Raw genomic sequence first — 6,000 nt, 5'->3', positions numbered from 1 at the left:
TGTGAAGGGACCTACCTGATGTGTAGGATTTTCAATGTTTTATTGGGGAAAAAAAGCAGTTCTTTCCCCCGGCACAGCTCAGGCTGGGTGTGAGAGGGGCAATCCCTCTGGGCTCTGGATGCCGGGAGAGAAACAAACTTCATTTTAGGGGACATGGAGTGAATTTGGGAGGCAGAGATGAGATGTGAGAGGAGCTGACAGCTGTGAGAGGCCGGGGTGATGCAGGAGTGTCAGCAGTTGGGTGCTGCACCCCACGGCACCTCTCTTTAAGCAGATGTCAGCTCCTGTTTGCTCCCGTGGAGCCGGGTGATGAGGAGCATCAAAAAAAGCCTCTCACCCCTGTGCCAGCAGGGATTGCCCCCAGCTGAGCTCCTCTGCTCTTGGAAACCCCTCTGCCAAGGGTGTGGAGCTGGATTTTCCAGGCTAAAAGGAGAGGAGGGAGGTGGGAGGCAGCCCCCCCCCCCTGCTCCTAGACGGGTGAGGGCTGGGGGGAAGTGTCTGATCACGTTTGGCTGCATCCTGCTCAGCCCAACCTTGGCTTTCCCCAAGGTTTAGGGCATTTGTGGAGGAGCTGGGGTCGGGTGGGGATACAGGCAGGGTGGGAAGGGCTCCCACATGCCTCCTCCATCCCCGTTTGGGGAGCAACCACCTGGGATATGACCCCCTTATAGGGTCTGACAACCCCCTGGGGTATGGCCATCACGCAGCCCAGCTACTGGGTGACTTTTCCACGCAAAAATAGATATATTGTCAACATCCTAGAAATGCCCAGTCTGTGTAGGATACACCCTGGCTCAGCCCCTGAAATACCCATGAGGTTGAGGATGGTGGAGGAAGGCAAAAAAGGTGAAAAAAAGACCCCACAGCCTTTTGCAAGCGAGCGATACCGATGGGCATGGGCAAACAGAGCAGAGCTCCCCATGAGCAGGATGGCAGAGGGGCTGGGACATGCTGGCAACAGCACGGGGAGAAAGGGTCTATAAAATGTTTGAAAGAATTCCTAGGAAAGTGGAGGGTGTAATGGGAACTCAGTCTGTGCTCCCCAAGTCACCGGGCGAGCGGCCCCATGTGCAGCAAAGCCACCAGGGCAGAGCTGCTCCCAAAATAGGTTGTAGCAAAATAGATTGAAATCCTGATGGTTTATGGCCATGTGCAGCAGCTCAGAGCTGCTCTGGGGCTTCCCTCTGCTTTTAAAGGGTGGTTGTCCCTCTGTCCATGGGTCTGTCTGGCTGCTGGGGTTGGCACTGCATTGCACAGGTTGGGTTTGAGGCACCAGAGATGCTGCTGCAGATTCTGCCCCGCTGTGTGGAGCAGCTCCTGGTTCTGCCTTTGCACTGAAGATTTCACCCCCTCCAAGTGGCCCTGACTCTTAAGCCAAGGAGATTCCTGGGTTTTTAACAGCTGCCAAGTGCCAGCTCTGCAGAACCAGGCAGGGGCTTTGCAGATGTTTGGGACCAACCACCCCTTCTCCTTGTGATCCCAAAGGATGCTGAATCCATCCACTGGTCCCCAGCCTCCCCAGCCCAGCACTTCAGTCCCTTCTCTCCAAGCAGAGATCAAGCCCATGGGGTCTATCCGAGGGCAGCTTGCTCTCCTGGAGCCCTCAGGGCACACTGAGGAGAAATTTGGTATTATTCCCAGCCTCCAAATTAGAGATCTCCATTTACATCCCAAATCCACCTTCCTCAGCAGTGTGGGAACTTCGAGGCTCAGCTGCTTGGCTCCACTTTCTCAATGATCTCTCATCGTGCCTTGTCACAACTGGGAAATATTATTTACCCTTTCCCCCTTTTTTTCTGGGTTCTTCCATGCCAAAGCCACCATCAGACTCAAACAGGATGTCCCCAGGCACTCCTAACTCAGCCAACCCCCCCCGAGAGGCCGTAGGTAGCTCCGACTCAGTGCCAGCTCCATCCTTTACCCTCTCAATTACATGGTAATGCATGTTAAAAATTACAAATTTATTTATAGCCTCTATTTTTTTATTTTTTTTTTTTCAGCCTCCCTCCCCAACTCCACAATTTTTTACAGCTCATCCACCATAACAAATCCAACTTCATAAAGCCCTGGCGAGGGTTATTATCGCCGTATGAAAATACCAGGAGCAGCAGATCTGTATTCCCAGGCCTGGCATTTGTCTCCCTGAATGCTTAACATGGTCTCGGTCGACACTTCAGATTTGTTCCAGTTGCTAAAGACAGTGACAAGCCCAGCTCGGGGGGGGGTGGGAAGTTATTCCCTCCCTCTCCTCACTCCTGGCTCGGACATTGCTGCTGAGCCCCCGTTATTTGTTCACCAGGGGAGTTCTGATGCATCCCCCCCTCTTATATTTGTTGTTAAGGGGATGCTTCTTGCAAACTCCCCATTATTTCATCATCTTTTTGCAGGGGGGATGCTCCTTGCTCCCCCATATTATTTGCTGGGAGGGGGTGCTCTTTGCAACCCCCCCCATTATCTGTTCACCAAAGTGATGCTCCACTGCAGACTCCCCATGATTTGTTTGCTGGAGGGATGCTCCTTGCAACCTTCCTATTATTTGTTTCCTGGGAGGGGGTGCTCTTTGCAACCCCCCTATTATTTGTTTGCTGAGGGGGTGTTCCTTGCAACCCTCTTATTATTTGTTTGTTGGGAGGGGGTGCTCCTTGCTCCCCCATATTATTTGGTTCCTGGGGGGGTGCTCCTTGCAAACTCCTCATTATTTGTCCACCAAAGTGAACACTGCAGACTCCCCATGATATGTTTGCTGGGAGGGGGTCCTTCCTTGTGACCCCCCCCTGTTATTTGCACCCCCAAGATGCTGCTGCATTGAAGACCCCTCATTATTTGTTCAAGGTTTGCTCTGCTGCAAACCCTTGGTTATTTGTTTGCTGGGGGGGGTGTTTCAGAGCAACCCCCCCAGTGTTTGTTCACCAGGGGATGCTCCATTGCAGACCCCCCTTTATTTGCTCACCAAGGTGATGCAACTTTGCAAGCCCCACGGAATTTGTTCCATGGGGGGATGCTCTGGTTCAAAGCCCCCTTTATTCTGTCCAAGGAAGGGTGCTGTGCTGCAATCCCCTTAGGATTTGTTTGCTGGGAAGGTTCTCAGTTGCAACCCTCCTGTTATTTGCTCACCAGGGTGATGCTCCTTTGCAACCCCCTCAGTATTTACCCAAGGAGGGCTGCTCCACTGCAAACTGTGTGTTTGTTCAGTGAAGGATGCTCTGTTGCAAACCCTCCAGTGTCTGTTTGCTGTGGGGGGTTCTCCACTGCACCCTCCCTATTGTTGGTTCATACAGGAGGTGCTTCCTTCCAATCCCATGATTTGTTCAAGGGGAGATGCTCTGCTCAGACTCCATGTTATTTGGTCAAGGATTGTTGTGAACTCCCCCAGTATTTATTTTTTTTTCTGGGGTGTTCTCCATTGCAACCCTCCAGTTATTTGCTCACCAAGGTGATGTTGCTTTGCAAACTCACCTGCACTTGTTCAAGGAAAGATGCTCCAGTGCAGACTCCTCATTTTTTTGCTGGGGGGATGTTTCTCCGTGCAACCCCCCATTATTTGGTTGCTGGGAGGCACTTCACTGCTATTTGCTCACTGAGGTGATGCACTTTTACAACCCCCCAGGTTTTATTTCAGCAGAGGAGGCTCTGTTGCAGCCCCCCTGTTATGGGAACAAGGGGAGGGATGCTCCTTGCAAACCCTTTTGTTTGTTTGCTCCTTTGCAAACCCCCATTATCCATAATTTGCTGAAGGAAGGCAGCAGGGATTGGCAGAAAAAGATCCCAGAATTGTTGCTTTATTATTTTTTAACCCATTTTCCCAGACTGAGTGACTCTCATTGTACATCAGGAGGTTTGCTGGTGGTGAGGTTTTGGTTTGTTTTTTTTTTTGAACTGGGATTACTGGGGGAGGAAAAGGAGTGGTTTTGTCACCCCATCTTGTTTGGGGTGGCAACAAGTTTGGTGGAGATGAATATAATCCCCACCTAAGCAAACTAAACCAAGTTGTGAGGCTGCTCCTGGGCAGGTTTTGGGGCTGTTTCACCCACCTCAGCATTGAGTTAGTGTAAAAACGGGGTTGGGGGGCAGGCTGGAGGATGGTGTTTTCCATCCCCTCTGCAAGATGTGGGGATGGAGGTGGGAAAAAAGCCTCAGTGAGGGTGCCTGTGACTTTTAATCTTATTTATATCCACCCCGTGGCTGGCATCAGCCTATTTATACAGCTGCAAAGACGTCCTCTCCAACGTCTTAAATGTATATATATCTGTGCATCTGCACTTTTATATTTATATAGCTCCTGGGAGGATTCATTTAGCCAAGGGTGATGCTTCCTGGAGGTGTTTGGAGAGGATTTAGGGTTGGGGGTTGATCGAGGTGCTTTGGGGATGAGCATCCTGTTAAAAAAAGCCAAATATTTCCAATGGTCTTCAAGCATTTTTCTTACTCTCTGCCCAGCCTGGAGGTGCTACAAGAGCATGGGGAACACTGGGTAAATAAAACCAGTAAATAACTGGGGGGCTTGATTTGGGGGAAAAAAAAAAAATTGGGGGTTATTCTGGGGTGAGAAGAAAATATTGAGGTTTCTGGCAAATCATGGGGTTGGGGGGGGAAGGGGAGCAGATGAGATGTTTCCATTTTTTGGTGTGTTTTGGTGTTGCTTTGTGCTGTTTGGGGTTTTTTAAGCAGCAGCAAAGGGATTTCTGGAACAAAATGTTCTTTTCAGCTGAAAAACTGAAACCCTCCATTTGCAAGGAAGGGAGCAAGAGGCCACACTAATCCTTTCCAAAGACTCCCAATTTTCCCCAAACATGACATTCGAGGCCAAAAACCTTCCCTGGGTGACTTCCACCATAAAATACTGCAATGTTTAAAAGAAAATAATAACAGACCCGGGGTTTTTTGCCTCCTCTGGACCTTAATTTTGGTGGAAAACAGCAAATCCAGCCTGAATATTGACTCTCAGGCTGGGGGGAAGGACAGGGCTGAATATTTGGGGAGTTATACACTGAATTTGGGTCATCTAGAAGGGATTTATTTAGCTGTAGGACCCCATGTGCTGCACAGATGACTGCAAGGACTTTTCAGATGCATTCGGCACCGGCGTGGATTTATAATTATTATTATCAATAATCACAGAATAATTCTGGCCCCAAGCACCAGCCCGGGGGATTAAGCAGTGATGGTAAAGCAGAAGCAAGAGGCTGACTTGAATAATATCTTAATTTGGAGAGATTTGGGGGGGGTAAAAGCACATTTCTGCACACTGGGGCTGGGGGTCATAGAATCATAGAATTAGCCGGGTTGGAAGGGACCTCAGAGATCATCTAGTCCAACCCTTGACCCACCGGAGCAGTTGCTAGACCATGGCACTGAGTGCCACATCCAGTCTTTTTTTAAATGTCTCCAGGGACAGAGAATCTACCACCTCACCGGGCAGTCCATTCCATAGCCTGATCACCCTCTCCGTGAAGAAATTCTTTCTAATATCTAACCTAGACCTCCCCTGGCACAACTTAAGACTGTGTCCTCTTGTCTTGTTGAAGGTCGTCTGTGAAAAGAGTCCAGTTCCCACCTCGCTACAGCCTCCTTTCAGGGAGTTGTAGACAGCAATGAGGTCTCCCCTGAGCCTCCTCTTCTTCAGGCTGAACACCCCCAGCTCCCTCAGCCTCTCCTCATAGGGCCTGTGCTCGAGTCCCTTCACCAGCCTGGTTGCCCTCCTTTGGACCTGTTCCAGGACCTCTACATCCTTCTTAAACTGAGGGGCCCAGAACTGGACACAGGACTCGAGGTGTGGCCTCACCAGCGCTGAGTACAGGGGCAGAATCACCTCCCTGGACCTGCTGGCCACGCTGTTTCTGATCCAGGCCAGGATGCCATTGGCCTTCTTGGCCACCTGGGCACACTGCTGGCTCATGTTCAGTTTCTTGTCAATGTAGACTCCCAGGTCCCTTTCTGCCTGGCTGGGGTCTGAGCTTTGCTCCTGTACTTTGGTGTCGATGTCGGGGAAAATTCATTCTG

The sequence above is a fragment of the Calypte anna genome, chromosome 21, assembly GCF_003957555.1.
Source record: "Calypte anna isolate BGI_N300 chromosome 21, bCalAnn1_v1.p, whole genome shotgun sequence".
In the NCBI taxonomy this organism is placed as follows: Eukaryota; Metazoa; Chordata; class Aves; order Apodiformes; family Trochilidae; genus Calypte; species Calypte anna.
The sequence above is the reverse complement of the archived record's forward strand: the minus strand, read 5'-3'. Positions refer to the sequence as shown.